The 17,213-nt window shown below is 46.5% G+C and overlaps 1 protein-coding gene across 5 annotated transcripts in view; it reads left to right on the top strand.

The window, feature by feature from the left end:
• The first annotated feature begins 9,371 nt into the window (after positions 1 to 9,371).
• ATP2B4 (ATPase plasma membrane Ca2+ transporting 4) overlaps positions 9,372 to 17,213 on the top strand; it is a 92,525-nt gene continuing 84,683 nt past the window's right edge. For all 5 annotated transcript variants that reach the window (XM_037824996.1, XM_037825004.1, XM_037824997.1 and 2 more), the window contains exon 1: positions 9,372 to 9,671. The gene's annotated coding sequence lies outside the window, so the exon portion shown is untranslated. The remainder of the gene's footprint in view (positions 9,672 to 17,213) is intronic.

Genomic DNA, 17,213 nt, shown 5'->3' with positions numbered 1-17,213 from the left:
GAACAAAAGTTTTTAATTTTGATGAGGTCTCATTTATCTATTTTTTTCTTTTATTGCTTGTGCTTTCCTACATTTTCTTTTAGGAGTTTGATAGTTCTAGCTCTTATATTTATGACTTTGATCCATTTTGAGTGCATTTTTTGTATATGGTGTGAGGTAGGGATCCTCCTTTTTTTTTTTTTGCAACTGCAGATCCAATTTTCCCAGCACCATTTGTTGACTAGGCTGTTCTTTCCCAAAGGAGTGGTCTTTACCCCCTTGTTAAAATTCAGTAGGCCATACACGTGAGGGTTTGTTTCTGAGCTCTCAATTCAATTTCATTGATCTATATGTCTGTTCTTGTGCCAGAACCATGCTGTTTTGATTACTGTGGTTTTGTAATAAGTTTTAAGAGAGGGAAATGTGAGTCCTGCAACCTCGTTCTTCTTTTTTCAAGATGACTTTGGCTATTTGGGGCCCTTTACCCTTCCGTATAAATTTTATCATTGGCTTTTCCATTTCTGCAAAAAAGATTGTTGGAATTTTTGTTGGGATTGCATTGACTCTATAAATTACTTTGGGTAGGATTGACATCTTAATGATGTTTAATCTTCCAATCTATGAACATGGAATGTCCTTACATTTATTTAGGTCTTTTTTAAAATTTCTTTTTAGCAAAGTTTTGTAGTTTCTGTGTACAAGTCTTCTACAACCTTGGTTAAATTTATTCCTAGGTATTTGATTCTTTCAGTTGCTACTGTGAATGGAATTTTTTCTTTACTTCTTCTGATTGTTCATTGCCTGTGTATAGAAACATTACTGCTTTGGGAGTGCAGAATTCATTGGTTAGCTCTAGGAATGTTGTAGATTTTTCAGGATTTTCTGTATATAGGCTCATAACACTGGCAAATAGGGAAATCTTTACTTCTTCCTTTCCAACTTGGATAGATTTTCTTTCTTTTCTTTTCTTTTTCTTTCTTTCCTTCTCTTTCTTTCTTCCCTTTCTTTCTTTTCTTTCATTCTTTCTTTCTTTCTTCTTTCTTTTTTTTTTTTCCTAATTGCTTTGGCAAGAACTTCCAGTATGTCCCTGATCTTAGATGGAAAGCTTTCAGTCTTTCACCATTAAGGAGGATGGCAGCTGTGGGCTTTTCATATATGCCCATTATCATATTGAGGAAGTTTCCTTCTGTTCCTAGTGTTCAAAGTGTTTTTAATCATGAAGGGGTGCTGGATTTTGTCAAATGCCTTTTCTGCATTAACTGAGATGATCATGTGTGGTTTTTTTTTTCTTTCATTCTGTTAATGGGGTGTATTACATTAATTGATTTTATTACGTTTTGCATACTAGGGATAAATCCCACTTGATCATTGTGTATAATTTTTTTAATATGCTATTAGATTTGGTTTGAGGATTTTTGCATCTATATAAATGAGAGATAGTCTGTAGTATTTTTTCTTGTGGTATCTTTATCTGGCTTTGGTTTGAGAGTGATGTTGCCTTATAGAGTGAATTAGGGATTGTTCCCTTCTGAGAGACTTTTTTTTTTAAAGAAGGTTCTGTATCTGTTGAGCCATATGCAGTTCTACATGGAGGCAAGGTATAGATTGAAAACTTCCTAAGAACACAGGTTCATCCCTCTCAAGAGGATAGGCTGAGATGCAGAGGAGTTGGGAGCAGGGTGGGGAGGGAGCAGACAGTTGTTAGGTAGTGAGCAGTTTTTAAACATTCACCTACTCCAGCTCTCCTGGCCCTTCCCTGGAGTTTTGGGTCTGCCCTCCATTTGTGTAATCTCCCTCTCAGCAATCCTTCCCATTTCCCAGGTTAAATACAGAGAGTGCTTATCTTCTTCCCTCCTCCTTCTCCCTTGAATAAGCCTCTGCAATGGGCACAGAAATTTTCACCATCCTCAGTTCCTGCCTTTTGGAAGCTGTTACACTGATATGGACACATACCCTAGACAGACATTCAAAATCCCCATTTTTCTCTCTCATCCCAGTACCCCCTACCCTGGCTATTCTGGTTTGGGCCTGGACACCGCCTACTCTCATATGTCCTTTCTTTCTTCCAGATAGCACAGGATGGAGAAGGGAACAGACTCAGAGTCAAACCCAGCAGAGCTGGCCCCAACTGTATTACCTACCAGTTAATGGCCCTTTTTGAGCTTCATTTCACATGAAATCAGAGTGTTGGCACCTATTTCTTAGGATTGTGAGAGTGGAAGAAAATAATGTAAGTGGCTTGCCCTGTTGTTTGGCACAACGTAGGGCTCAAAAAATATTCCTTGGATAAATGACTGAAAGGTAAGTCACAACCTTGGCATTGCCCAGGTCAGAGTAGGAAGCCTTTGGTTTGCTAGCCTTATGCTTGGAAGGGGTCTTGAAGATGGGGGCTAAGGAGCTGCTGAAAGGAGGAGGGGACTGAAGGCAGCTAGATCCAAGAGGAAATAGCCTGAACCTCTATAGCAAAGCAAATTCCACCCTAGATTTTTGTGAGGAACTGCCTCCTATAGTTTTCCCCAGGTGAGAAGCTGAAGGAAAAATTTCTGGAATCCTGGCTTCAATGTCTGAGACAGTCTGCGAACCAGAAGGGGTGGAATTAAACTCTTAGAATGGAGACAGATTCCACTGCCCCCCCCCACCCCCTCCCATGATCCCTTCCAGCCAGGACTGCTTTCCTCAGTACTCCCAATGTCTATGCATCCTGAAACCTGGAGAATCAGCTGAGGGTGTGGAGGGTGAGAAAGCCCCTCAACTCGAGGCAGGGGGAAGAGTCTTGGATCAGCAGTCAGAGGAGCTGTTATATTCCTGCCATATGAACTGTGTGATCTCCAGCAATTTAGTCAACTTTTCTGTGCCTCAGTTTCCCCAACTGCAAAACAGGGATAATAACACATGTTCTATACTCCCTACCATATAGGACTGTTGTGGGGATCAAATCAAACATTCTATGTAGAAAAGGCACTTTATAAACTGCAAAGTACTGTGCAAACACCAGAGAGTTAGAAAGGCTCTGGTACCGGGACTTGCACGATGGCACAGGTTATAAACTCTTCCTGTCTTGCCACGGGGCTGGGGAGGATGCTTCCAATTGGGTTTTCTTTGATCTTCATTTGAAACTTAATGAGTACTTAGGGCATGGCTGACACTCTCATTAGGATTAAAGATTAGATTTAAAAATCATCACTTGTTCCCTTCTTTCTACACTCACTTCCTCAGCTCTATTGAGCTCAACCATTAACCGAAAACTATTTTTGAAAGGCACTAATTTGCTGAACATGGAAACAAATGAGAGACAAATATTTTGTTAGAAAAACAAATCACGAACCATACTTGAGTTTAAGAAAAACAACAACAAAGAACCTCGTTAATGAGTTCAAAGTAAAATTAAAACCAAACCACTGCAGCCTCCAAAACCATTGAACCAGAATGAAAATGGAAGAGCAAAATATGCTCCCAAGTCAATCAAACTGGTTCTGCATGTCTTCAAAGGCCCTGGATCAAAAAATTGCTCTGGCTCTCACCTCCTCTGTGCCTGGACCCCCATGTCCAATGCTGTACTCCTTCATTTCACTATGTTGGTCACTAGAGATGAAAAGAGTAAGAGAGAGTCCCTTCCTTCCAGGTGCACACAGCCCAGCACAGAGGACTTTCCTATGGAAGCAAACTGCCACTGCCCAACTCAAATGCCTTCCCTCCCTAACAGGTTGTCCGCCTGAGATCGTGGAGTAAAATGGAACTCTTGGCACTCCTGCTAACCCTTGTTCTTGACAGAATCAGAGCATGAAACCAGCAGTACAACAAAGAACACACAAAAGAACAATAAATAAACGTTGAGCCACAAAAGCCTCGGTGATGGCAGCAACTAGGTGGTCTCTGAGACTGGCTCCTTGGAGGCAGCAGAGAAAGTGGCATTTGGTATAATTCTGCATCCTACCCTTGCAGGTTCAGATGTGACTTGTGGTGATTGCAATAAAGGTTGTCCCACCCAGTCCTCTCCACAGGAATCCCAGGAAGTGGGAAAAATGAAATTGTTGCTTGTCAAATGTGGATGAACACCCACACTCAGCAACGGGGTGAGCTGGAAGCCAGGCCTCCTGTGGCGGGCCCTGCAAGGTTCCTGCTGTGGGGAAATAGCCCTAGTCAGGGCTGGTGGTGCTGATGCTGCTACTGCTATGGAGACAGCTGCTGCTATTTATTTCTCATACAAAGACAGCCAGAACGATCCATCATTGTCTTTCTTGGACCCTCCCAACTGATGTCACTTTTGTCCTTTATGAGCAGAATCCTCCCTACCTGGTTCCAGAAGCATCCTCACCATGGACTCAAGAGTTAGTTGTTTGATTATAGATGAGGATGTCTTGGAGGGCGAACCCTGGCTATCTGAGCAACACCTAACTGCAGCCTTCCCTTGTCTCCTACCATCTTGGCCCAGGCCAAGTCCATGGACTTCTCCCTTGGTGTTTCTGCCTAGCACTCATCCACGTGATCCCTTATCTGGAGCTCACCCTGTCCTTTGGAGCCTGCCTGCAGCGAAATTAGTTTCTCAAGCTCCATCTTCCTGGATCCAATTTCATCCCCTTCAATACCCTTGCACTGGGTTATACATGACAAGGGCACACAAAGGGCATAGGGGACAGACAATTCTTGGAGAAATGCCTCTGTCTATCCCATCTTCAGCCATCACCAGGCCTGCTGTGCAGGGAGCAGGAGGCGAAACCCTAGGAAGAATTTCAGGATCCTGCTGGAGTCCCATCATCTTCAGCTTCCCCTTTGCCAAACTCTCAGTGGGTTTTTCATCTGCATCCCAAATTTTAGTCTTAATCCTACTCTTCGTTTTGCTGTTATCTGTTTTATTTGTCTCCATAAACTAGATCAAAGGCTTCTGGAAGACAGGGAACATGTTATATATAACATGTTATATAAAATTGCCTGGCAATCCACCATGCCTGGATGCTCCCTGCCTGCCATCTCCAGGTTTCCAAATTATCCTGCACATTTCTGCCATAGCTGTCTTGCTAAACATAGACATGATGAGCCACTCAACCCAGACCATCTCCCCAGCCTTCTCTCTCTACTCTCTACCTTTGCTTATTTCATTACCCTCAAGGCTCTACCCTCACCCCACCCAAAACAGTTGAAAGCTTACTCTCTCAAGGTTTTTACAGGTCTCTCCAAATATGAACTCCTTTCTAGAGCCTTCTGATATTCCCCTGATAGAAGTTATCATTCCCTGGTGTTCCTGTAGAAGTATCTTCGTACTTCATCTTTTAACATGTAGTACCTAGAACATAGTAAGCCCTCAATAAGTATGTTTAAAAGAATAACTGTAACACCTTCTATAAGTGATTATTTATGCTATGAATATGTCAATTCTGTTTATCTCTATACCTCACGTGGGCCCAGTGGAGAGTGAAACAGCACACATCCAATTAATGTATACTGAATTAAATAGGTATGCAGTAACCCTTGTTGAGTGAATAAACTAAACTTCTAAATAAACACGAAAATGGGTGTGCCAGCTCCAAAGGAGGAGGTGACGGTGGCATTTTTGCATTACTTAGTATAAGTGACAAACAAACCAATTTAATCTAGCTTATGCATGCAAAATGAGTCATGTAACCAATTCGTAGGAAAGGCAACGGTACAGTGGGATAGCAGGAAAAATTTGAACCAAGATTCAACTTCTCCCAAGACTCTTCAGCTTTCTTTTCTGTCTCTCTCTGCCTGCAAGCTTCATTCTTCCTACTGCTGGATGTCTTTGTCCACGGGGCAGGGAGCATGGCCACTGACAGCTCCAGAACTTCACTTCTCACGATGTTCGCTCCTGGAGGTATCCAACCAAGCCTTGCTCTCACTTTGGTCTTAAGTTCAAAGATCCCAGGAAAGGATGCAGTTGGCTCAGTTTGGGTTAGGTGGAGTGGGATCTCTAATAAAATGGCAATTCCCATGTTATCAGATGAGAAAGAACATCTTAAAGAACTGGGTCAGGGTGTGGAGAGGGTGGTTGTTGTTCCAGAAAGAACAACAGACATCTATGAGAGGGAGTAATGCAATTTGCATTCAGGGAAGGTAGGGGATAGGATATAGCAGAAATGGTGGGGGTGATTTGGGAACTCAAGCTGGAGCTCCAAGAGGCCAGAGAAACATCTTGGGTTAAATACCTAAGAAAGAGACAACACTAATTGCATTTGCTTCAAGTGAGGGGTAGGGTTGGGGAAGGGTCAACAGTGCCTTGAGCCCTGCTCGGAGGAGGCCCTGACATCTGGCTGAGGAAGGTGGCTAGAGCTAAAGAAGCAGAGTGCCTGTAAAAAGTCAAGAGGACGACAGTGATAGGAGACAAACAAGGCTGCTGAGAGACTGGGCAGCCGAGCCAGGCGGAACAATCCAACTATGAACTTCTGATGCCAGAGCAGTGCCCTCCCTCTTACCACAGGGAGGCAACTCTACTTTCCCACAGCTAGTGCTTATATTTATGGATAGATTTATTTTTACCCATTCTAGACCTCCAGCCCCAAACCTGCTGTTGGAAGAAACAAGGCACCAAGGCCTCTGGGTTTCCAGAAGACACAGGCTTCAGTGGCTAGCTCAGTTCTGGAGACTTGGCTGTGGTTGCCCCTGAAGTAACCATGACCTACCTCTCACATCCCTGTCTCCTGTCTACAAGGGGGATAGGGATGGGGGTGAGGGGAAGTCTTCTTTTCCCATTCCACAGTCCCCCAGCCAGTGAAGGGTTAGCACTTCTGAGAGAAGGAAGCCTTGGCAGTTACCATAGAGGTCACATCCTGGCCTGTCCATGAACCTTGGCCAGCAGGAGGTGGGTCACACCTCAGAGCCCTTCTTGCAACAGCTTCTCCCCTGCAGGACCTGGCTCCTTGGAACCCAGGGATTGAGGAGAGGATTTTGCCTTTCAAATAATAAGCAGCTAGGAACCGGCATAATTTCCCAGCCCCCACATACCAGGCAGCCAAAATAGACTGTTCCTTTAGTGGGACCACACATCTGGCCTAAATTGTTATTCCTCCAAGACAACTTTATTGAACAGTTAGGCACTGCCTCCACGCAAGCCACTGCAAACAAGCTTAAAATATACTTTAATACATTTAAAGAGCCATTTCAGGAACTGGGTTTCTCCTGATAAAGATGCAACTGACATTCATTGGGCGCTAAAATGTCAAGTTGTTGCCATCCAGCAGGAAGCCCGACAAGCCATTAAATCTGAAGTTCTGTTTGGCTGATTCCTTTCCATTCATTACGATGCCTTCCTTAACAACTGATTTTGGTTCCTGAAGCTGACATTTTGGTAGTACCTACCAAATTCTAACATGGTCCCCTCTCTTTCTGGGCTGTCACTGAGATAGGGAGAATTCCCAAGGCCAGCACCCAAGCTCTTTCACTGAAATGCCTGGGGGATGGGACCAAAGAACTGTAGAGAGGGAGTGGGGCAGAAATGAGAACAAACCTCACCTTTCATGTCCTCTAAGTGCCTGGAAGGGTGAGAACTTGGAACCTTAGGAAGAAAGGACTACTTGGAAAACAATCCATGGGTGAATCCCACACCCCTCTCTCACACCCACCTTCCTTCAGCTGGGCTGGGCTGGGGAGGAGAGGCACAAGCCCAAGCAAGGGCTTATTTTAGATTTGCTTCCCAAGGTATGGATTCAGGCAATCTTGAGTACACATTGGGGAACTCAGTTCTGAGCCTGCCCCAGTCAAGCTAAAAAAGTTTTTGTTTTTTGTTTTCTTTACTTCTTTCTGTCTGTTTAACTTTCTCTAGCTCAGAAATAGGATGTGGGTGAGTTACTGAGAAACAGTGGGATAGGAAAATAAAGAAAGGAAAGAAGGGCCCCAGATGTTAGGAAATTGGGAAGGCTACTAATGGGCGAGGGTATCTGGACCCCTGAGTCTTATTCATAACTCGGTTTTTCCATGTGCAAAATGAAACCCCCAGAAGGTTCTGCAGTCCGGCGAAGCAAAGGAGCATAGGTGTGGTGTGAGGTGCTGGGTTAGGATCAAAGGGGCCTTTTTCCAAACCCCTGTTAAGAAGGTTGGGAACTTGCGGTTGGTCACCTTCACAGCAGAATTTGCAGCTATAAACTATATCATGTATGTTAACCAGCCTCCCATAAGCATGCAAATAGGAGTGCATATGTGTGCTGAGGTGGGTGTGGGAATATATCAGTCAGTGAAGACGTGTTGTGTGAACCGGTTGATGTTGCATGTTTATACTCGAAAGCTGTAAGGTTCTATGCAAAATCTATGGGTGGCACTGTTGCACAATGCTGGTGGGTGTGTGGCTGCGGGGGTGCGATTAACAGTTTATAGGCTGTATAGAAGCATGCACGAAATTCTGCAAATTAAAGTGTGTAGAAGTGTGCATGGAGTGTGTGCAGATTAAAAGGGAAATGTGGGCCAAGGTGCAATACAAGTGCCGGAAAGCACACAGACTTTGGAGTCAGCCTGACTTGGCCTTGAATCCTGGCTCTGTCATTAACCAGATGCGTAACCCTGGGCAAGTCACTGGATCTTAAATTTCCTCACCTGTGAAATGAGGATAACAGTAAAAATCTTTCAAGATTGCCATGAGGATTAGGAATAATACCTTAAATACAAAGCTTCTGGGTTCAGAGCTGGCGCATGGGAGGATTCAAGAATAGGCAGCTATCATGTACAGTATATGCACCTCTGGTAGGTACAGAGGCAAGAGGGAACAAAATGTGAACCAGAAATGTGTGTGTGAAATCCGGGTAAGGAGGTGCGTACCAAAGGTGGGTGTACAAATCTGTGTACATGTGGGCGTGCATCCAAAGCAATTCCTTCTCCTTTTCCAATGAGCCCCCTATCCAGACACGGGCAGCACAGTGGGAAGGGATGATACAGGTCTCCCTCCACAGGCACCTTGAGTTTCAGAGTTTCTGGGTCCCAAGTCTAAGCAAGTAAGAGGTTGAGAAGCCAGTAGGAGCAGCAGGAAGCCAACTGGCTGCAGAAGCTTCCCTTTTTTTCCCTCCACCCAGCAACGGTTGAATACCGCCACCCACATCCACTCTCCTTCCCCCACTCCCACCTCCCCGCTCCCCGCTTTCCTTTCAACAAGTGAGAGCAAGGATGGGAGGAAACCCATTCCTCCCCTCGTTCCCCCTTAAGGCAAACCAAGAAGCAACCGCAGCTCAGAACCAGGCCACCTTAACAGTAGAGTAATGGCCTGGCCTCTCGCCAAGTCCCACCTCTCTTCCAGCCCCGGCTCCTCCCCTTTCTCCTCCTGCTCCGCTCCCGGAGAGCTGGTGAGCAAGAGTCTGGCCGGAGTTGGCAGGAGCTGTTGCCATGACAAGCATTTTCTTAAGAAAGCACTGCTGTTGAGACCACCCAAAGCTGGGGTTGGTGGTGGGGCCGGGGGGGGGGCACGAACTTCCTGGGAGACCATCCCTCCCAGGAGAGCAAGATCACACACCCACCCAGCTCTCCTGCACCCATTTTCTTCCAGGAATCTGGGAGGTCCTTCCCATAGGAAGGGCCTGGGGAGGAGACCCAGCCCACTCCCCGGCTCTAGTAGGGAAGGCGAGAAAGCAAAACCAGCGTCTCTAGCGTGGTTGCCACACTCGGGAGGCCGGTGGGAGATCACTCCCATCGTACCCCTGTCCATGGAAACGTGGAGGGAGAGTCTCGCTTGGAGAAACCTGGATCGTTGCTAGAAAGAGGTAGGCTTGCAGAGAATGAGTCGACTGACGATTTGCAAACTTTGTTTCTTTCTTTCTTCTCAATCCTAAAACCTCCTGCATTTCCTCTTCGTAGTGTATTTTATGTTACTGGGTTTGGAGATTTGGGAGAATTTCTTGTGTGTGTGTGTGTGTGTGTGTGTGTGTGTGTGTGTGCACAGATCTGCCAAATTTTTGCTTACTAGACTTTGTTCTGAGAAGCTATATAATCAAACAAGTGATTTCTTTTTCTTTTTCTAGTTTTTGTCATTTCTGGACTGTGGAGGTAGGGAAATGGAGGGAACGTCTTTTCACACCCAGATTGAGCCCTTGGAAAAAGCGTTTATTTCCCCCATCCATTCTTGCCTTCCCCCTCCCCCTTGGCTTGGGAATGAGACGCAGAATGGAAAACTGTTGCAAAAATATTTTCCGTGTCTGTTCCCTGTTCTCTTTCTTGAAAGCCCCAAAGAGAGATGGAAAAAAAAAAAGCTAGAGATTTTCGGCAGAAGGAGGAGCTGCAGTAGGGACGCAGAAAGGGGCACACTGTGGGGTGAAGTGGAGGTAGGAGCTAGGAGAAGTTGGGGATGGGGGTAAAGGGTGCACAAATTAAATTTCTCTGGCTTTGCAGAGAAACCTCAGCAGTTTCTCTCTGCCTCTTGCAAAACATCCTCAGACTTTCAAGTCTATAATTAGCTATGGAAAAAGCTGGGAGTTCCCTAGTACGGCTGTTGTTTGACTGTGTGAGCGTCAAGAACCAACTGTGTATCTCGGAAGGGCACCACCCCACCCATCTCTGTTCCCAAAAAGGAGAGAGGAGAAAGGGCTGAAGTTGAAAAGTTTGCGATTTCAAGCCTGGTGATTTGTGGGGCTGGAGAGTGTTTGGTGGTTGGAGGTTGGCAACAGGCATCCTTGGGAGGGTTCCTGAAGCGTCGTGGGCTGCTGTGTTGTCTTTCTGAAGAGCTACAAATCAAGGGTGGGATTCTCCCTCCTGCTCTCCCTTCACACACACACACACACTCACATACTTGGCTCATCTTGGAGGTGGGGAGCCGTGGCGTGCTCCCTGAGGTGCGTCCAGCTCCAGGCACTCCTCCTCTTGCTGAGGGACCCACCGCTCTCCTCCAGCTGGGCATGGAGGGTGCGGGAGGGGCTGCAGCCGCATCCTGGGAGTGGAGTGGACACTCTGCTGGCCAGAGGGGCCCCGCTACTGGGCATTCCTGACAGACCTACAATAACTTGCAGATACGATGTCGGCGCCTGCTGGCCTGGTCCAGGGAATGTCAGATGAAGAAATTAGGCGGGCACTCAACCGGCGCTGCTGGTGGGGGGGATAATGGAGGGGAGTTTAAAATCCCATTCCACAGTGCTGTCTCCAACTCAGGGTGGGGTGTCTAGCAGGGCGTCTTAAGATACACCCCTCCCTCCCTCTGAGAGCCCTTTCTCAGAGTGGCCCCTTCTCCATCCTCACCTCCAGGCTCTCTTTTCATGGAAGGAAGGGAAGAGGTCAGGAGCATTCCAGGCTGGGACAGGCAATGGAGGGGGTTCTGGGGGTAGGGAGGGTCTGGGTGGGGAGGCCTTACAAGGAGGAGGGCTGGCGGGGTGGTGGGGCAGTGGCTCTGACCGATAGTGAGTGGCTTACCCTCCTTGGCTGAAGGTGGTGGCATCAGGGAGCTTGCTCTGTGGGCTGGGAGGCATGGTGGCAGCATGGTTAAAGGGTGCTTATGGGGTTGGGTTTGCACTGAAGCAGACAAATCTGTGGGAGGCAGGCTGAGGGGAACTGGGGAGGAAACACCTGCCCTCTGCCCCAGCCAAAGAAACTGAGGTAGAAGGAAGCAAAAGACTTTGAGGAAAGCTTAAATGGGAGACCGAAAGCAACAGGAACCAGTTTTCATTTTGAGGTGTTGGATGATTGATCTGACTGCACCCCGGGGCTAGACAGATCCACCCTGCCTTCATTCTGATCAAACAGGGAGAGAGGCCTTCCTCGGGGCAGGGTGGGGGTGGGGGCACAGAAATCCAAGACAGAATCAATTCCCTTAGGAGGTGGTCAAGGAATCTATTCTTTGTGCCTCCTAGGGAGCCCCCATCCTTCCTACCACCATCTTGCTAAGGTATAACCCTGAAATCACACTGTTACCACCCCCTTCCCATCTTGGGGGTCCAAAATCCCACCAGTTGGTAGCTGAAAACAGCAGTCTGACTTGGGGGTTGGATTCTGGTAGGCTTGAGGGGGTTTCTTCCAGAACCCAGCCCTGAGGAGCCAGTCCTGAGTTAGCGCGCAGTGGCTCGGGGCAGGGATGGCGAGGATCGATACTGCAGCAAAACCCCTCCCCTCTCGACTGCCTCCCGCCCCCGCATCAGCCTCTCCCGCAGCTGGGCGCCACCCTCCGGGCTCTGCCTTCATCTAAATACTGAAATAGCTGAGAGCTGCGGAGCGCTAGTCCTGCCTCCCAGGTGGTGCTGAGCCCACTCGGTCACTCCCACTTCCATTTACCACCGCCGTGTCCCCGGATTCAAGGTCAAGTAGGAAGACGCCTCCGTGGCCGTACTCCTTCCCGGACTCCCAGTGCCTAGCCCAGCACCCGAGACTTACTTATAAGTACTTGGTCAATGTTTGTTGAAGGAAGGAAGTGGCAGTTTGGAGAAGACAGTCAATAGATCTAGGGCCACATCCGGCTGGTCCCTAACTTGGCCCTCTTGTCTTCAGTTTTCCCTCTGCACGGTGGGAAGCCTGCTTCTCACAGTACTGGTGGGAAGGAGTGGCTGAGTCAGATTTGTCAGATTTCTAGTCCTGACGTCTAAAGAAAGTCAAAATGAGAGGGCCCAGTTAGGGGGCAGAATTTGCCCAGGTGTGGGTGCTGGAAGAAGTAAGGTGGGATGTGTGTGAGGTGAGGGGTGGGGGGTGCAGTGGAGGTTCCTGAGCACAGATATTGGCGAGCCCCTTCCTCCCTCTCACTGAGGATCAGAGGGGAAGAGGGAGGATGGCTCTTGGCTGCTCAGCTCTGCAATGACCCCACCACCACCTGTCAGGGAATTGATGCTTTCCACAGGAAGCTTCCTCTATTTGAGTTTAGGTCTCTCAGTATGCCCCCTGGGCCCTTTTCCCTTTTTTCTAGCCTTCAGGCCTCGGATCTAGTGCCCAGAGAGATGGATCAGCCCTGCCTATCTAAGGGCAGAACATTCCGGATCCACCAAACTTTGGAGGGAGGAAGGGAAGATGTTCATTCTTGCTCCCAAAGACCCTAAGAAGTATGTTTGACCTAGGTTAGACTAGACCCAGGTGTTTGGTTTGAATTTAAAGAGTAATATCCCACATTGGACCTAACTATCCCTCCCTGAAAGAATTCTTGAGGCCATCTGAACTCTTTCCCCCTGCCCTTCAGACAGGGCTCTCCACCCAGCCCAGTTCCCTGCTCCCGGGACCTAACTGATTCCTGCTATCCCCGGTTGGTATTCAGGCCTTCGGTGGAGGGACAAGGAGAGAAGGCTGAGGATGGCAAGGGCTCCGGGCTACAGGGAAGCAGGACACCTGGGCGCAGTCAAACCCGGATGACACCGTTTCCCCATGCATTTTCCCTTTCCTGTGGGTCAAGCCATGGAAATAGAACAGGCCCTGGGGCTGGTGTCCAAAAGGCCTATTGTGGAATGTTTTGTGCTTGATTTCCTCTTCCAGCATCTCTCTTTGTCTCTTCTTTCCTCTTTCCCTTGTAGGAACCATTCTTGTTCCATTGGCTTATTTCCTCTGCACATGTTAAAACAGTAATGACAGGGACTGTCTACTTCTCACTCCACCCGAAACCAGTCCTCTGTGTTGAGACCACATGAACTTGGGTTGAGGAGGGAAACCAGGCAGGATGTAGTCGGAACCAGAGCCAACTGCTTCTGCCAGGGAAGGAGAAATTTGTATGTGGAGGTGGGAATGGGGTTGGTGGAGAGACCAAAGGAGAGAAAAGGGGGGTGAGAACATAGGTGCCAAGGGGCAGGGGTTCTCTCTTCTGTCTCTCCTCACGCTGGTTCCTCTCTGGCTGGGGTCTTCAGCCTTATCACTTCTCTCTGCTCTGTTTTCCCAGGTTTTGAACACAAGTACCTGGGATAGTTCAGGGAAGATGAACTGGAATGGAGTCAGTAAGGCCCCCTTGGTCTTGCCTTCCTGCCAGATCACGAGGGGTGGGGCAGAGGAAGTTTGGGTTAGTATGTTTGTTAGTGGGAAGGTAAGAATCAGCTAGGCCTAGGGTTATCTCATGACCCTTCATAGTGAGGTTGCAAAATTAATGCCAGGAGTTAAAAACAGCACAAACCCTATGGAGGAAAATTAGCAACATCCAACAAAACTACATATGCATTTACTCAGCCGTCCTACTTCTAGGAATTTATCCAGAAGATACACATTTGCAAATATGAAAAGACATTTGTATACAGTTATTCTTTAAGGCACATTTGTAATAGAAAATCATTGGAAACTACCTCAGTGCCCATCCTTAAGAGACTGGTTGAATGAACAATGACATATCCACACAATGGAGTACTATACAGTCAAAAGAAAAATAAATGAATAGGCACTGATAGGATTTCCAGGATATCTTGTTAAATGAAAAAAGCAAGATGTAAAAGAGTGTATAATATGCCACCTTTGGGAATGAGAATGCAGAAGAAATAAGAATAGATTTCACAAACATATACACACACAGGAAGGATAGACCAGAAGTTAATTAAACCGGTTACCTATAGGGGGTGTGGAAACAGGGTGGAGGAGATAGGGATGTTGGTAAGACTTTTTTGATTATACCTCTTCAGACAGTTTTGACTTTTAAACCATGAAAATATTTTACATATTGAAAAATAAAATTAGATCCAAAAGAAAGAAAAAAGCAAACCCTAGAGCTGACCACAACAGACCAATTAACCTGAGTATCAATTGATTATTATCTCTACAATGAAAATAATTAATCCAAAAATTTTGTACTCAATACTCTGACTACATCCTTAATGGAATATATATTCTAAGGTTAAAAAGAATTGCAAGAAAACCTTGAACTTTACTTAGTAGGTTTGATATTGTTCATGGTATTGGTGCCATCATTCGGAAACTCTTTTTTGTGTGTTGTAGGATAGGTCAAACGAGTAATTTTCTTGGTATCTCTGGGAATCAGGGTCTCACCATGGACGAAGACAGATAAGTGCTTGGAATGAGAGAAGGCAAGGAAGAGTCCTGTGGTTCTTTGGATATCTCCTAGGTCTGTCCACTGAAAAAGCCCAGAAGCAATGCTACCCCAGAGGCACCAAACATGCCTCCTGCCTCGATGCTTATTTCTAAATACAACTGCCCACTAAAAGAAACCAGTGCTTCCTGGAGAAATGGCTGGTTCCAAGTCTGGGAGAGGAAAAGTACAAGAAAGCTGGAATGTGGTCATGTCAAAAGGATACGAGAGTCAGATTAAAGGGGTCCCACTGGGCAAATTTGGGACATAAAGGGTATCAAAAAGTACAACAGGGATGGATTGTAATACAATGGATTAAAAAGATTCCGTGAGTCTATTCTGACAGTTAGAAGGGAGCAGGGAGGTACAGAGAGGGAAAACTCTTCTTTACATAGAAATGCCAGCTAGTCAATTGTAGAGGTCATGACTGACCTTTAAATTCACCATTTTGCAGTCCCCAATGTAATAACTGATTCAGCCTAGGTTCACTAATGGCTGCTAAAACCATTGGGTAAAAGGTTGGTCTCAAGATATCACATTTGCAAATATGAAAAGACATTTGTATACAGTTATTCTTTAAGGCCCATTTGTAATAGAAAATCATTGGAAACTACCTCAGTGCCCATCCTTAAGAGACTGGTTGAATGAACAATGACATATCCACACAATGGAGTACTATGCAGTCAAAAGAAAAATAAATGAATAGGCACCCTATGTACTGATAGGATTTCCAGGATATTATTAAGATTACTTAATCCTTATAAAGAGGAAAAATCTGCCTTTGTGGCGAGATTGAGCACTTACCACCTTAATGAAGTAATCAAACATCGGCAGTAGCGGGGCCACCTGGCATCAGTGCTTCCCGATATCCTGCAATAAGTACAACCCTGTTAACCTATGTTGTCATCAAAAACTTGCATCTTGAATCTAATCAGGGCAGCAAAAGACAAATCCAGATTGTGGGACATAATACGTAGAACGAAGTGAAACGCTTCAAAAAAGTCAATGGTATAAAAAAGGTAAAAAGTGTCTGTTTTGGTAGATGGGATAGTGGAGTGGAAACCAGTCTAGATTAAAAGAAACTGAAGAGATATTATAACCAAATGCAGTGTATAAATCTTAATTGGATGATGGATTGAAGGGAAAAAAAGACTATAAAAGACATCTTGGGACAATTGAGAAATTCTTAATGTCAGTTTTTTAGGTATGATAATGGTAACATGGTTTTGTGAGAGAGTATCCTTATTCTTAGGAGATTTATTCCAAAGTATTTTGGGTAAAGTCTCTGCAAGTTATTTTTGAATGGTTCAGCAAAAAAAAAGTATGTGCATACATATGTTCATTATATATATATGTATGCATACACATCAAGAAGGAGGGTGTATGAAATGTTAATAGTTGATGGAGCCAAGAATACTATTTCTTCCGTGTTTGGGGTTTGAAATTTTTTAAAATAATAGGTTGGGGAGAGAAGTCAATGCCAGGACAGACTCCTGGATTCCTTTCCGCACTCCTCGTTTCCATCTCCCTGGCTGGCCAACAGGAGCAGCTTCCTTCCCTAGGAGCCCCTCTTTCCCAAGCTCCCGGGTGGCCCCAGGTGACCCGGCTAAGCTTTCCGGGGCTGAGTCCCAGAGCGCACAGAAGGGTCTTCCCTCCCTCACTGCCGTCAACAGCAGGCTCTTCCTTGTGCAAAGAACAGCTGGGGGACAATGGGCCAGGGGACAGCAGCAGGTGAGCCAGGCACTTCTCCACCCCATTGAAGAGGCCTAGGCAATAAGGGCTTCTGGAATCACCCACCTACCTTTTGAGGAGGGGCTCTAGCTTTTCAGAAGGGGAATATGCCAATGGCCCAGAGGTTGTTACTGACCAACCTTTCATGTTCCTTCTGAATTCTGTAATTAGGCGATCCCGAGGGAACCCGCTGTTGCTGTCTGGACCTTCGCCACCCCCACCCCCACCCCACACACCTTGTCAGGGATCCCATGGCTGGCTGCACTGTTGGTGACCCAGGTCACCATACTAACCCCCTCCCCACCCCCACCTCCCTGGTCCTGGCTCTGGAGGGAGATCAGGTTTCCCGGAAAGCTCATCTCTTTCTTTTCTCCCTGGCAACCCTGGGGCTTGGCCAGGCGGGACTCAGGGTTCTTTTCACGTGGGAGAGGATGTTTGATCCTTCAGTCAATCCCCCTTCTGTCCTGCTAGGAAGCCTGAAAGAGCAGCAGCCAGCAAAGAAGAAAGGGGTATACAGGAAGGAGTTTGTCCTAGTGTGCTGCCGGAGAGCACGGGGCTGGGAGTCAGAAAACTGGTGATCTGGGCTCTTGCCTCTAGGGTGACCTTGACCAAGGCT

Source organism: Choloepus didactylus, chromosome 2 (assembly GCF_015220235.1).
Source record: "Choloepus didactylus isolate mChoDid1 chromosome 2, mChoDid1.pri, whole genome shotgun sequence".
Classification (NCBI taxonomy): Eukaryota; Metazoa; Chordata; class Mammalia; order Pilosa; family Megalonychidae; genus Choloepus; species Choloepus didactylus.
This window is presented reverse-complemented; position numbering and strand designations above follow the sequence as displayed.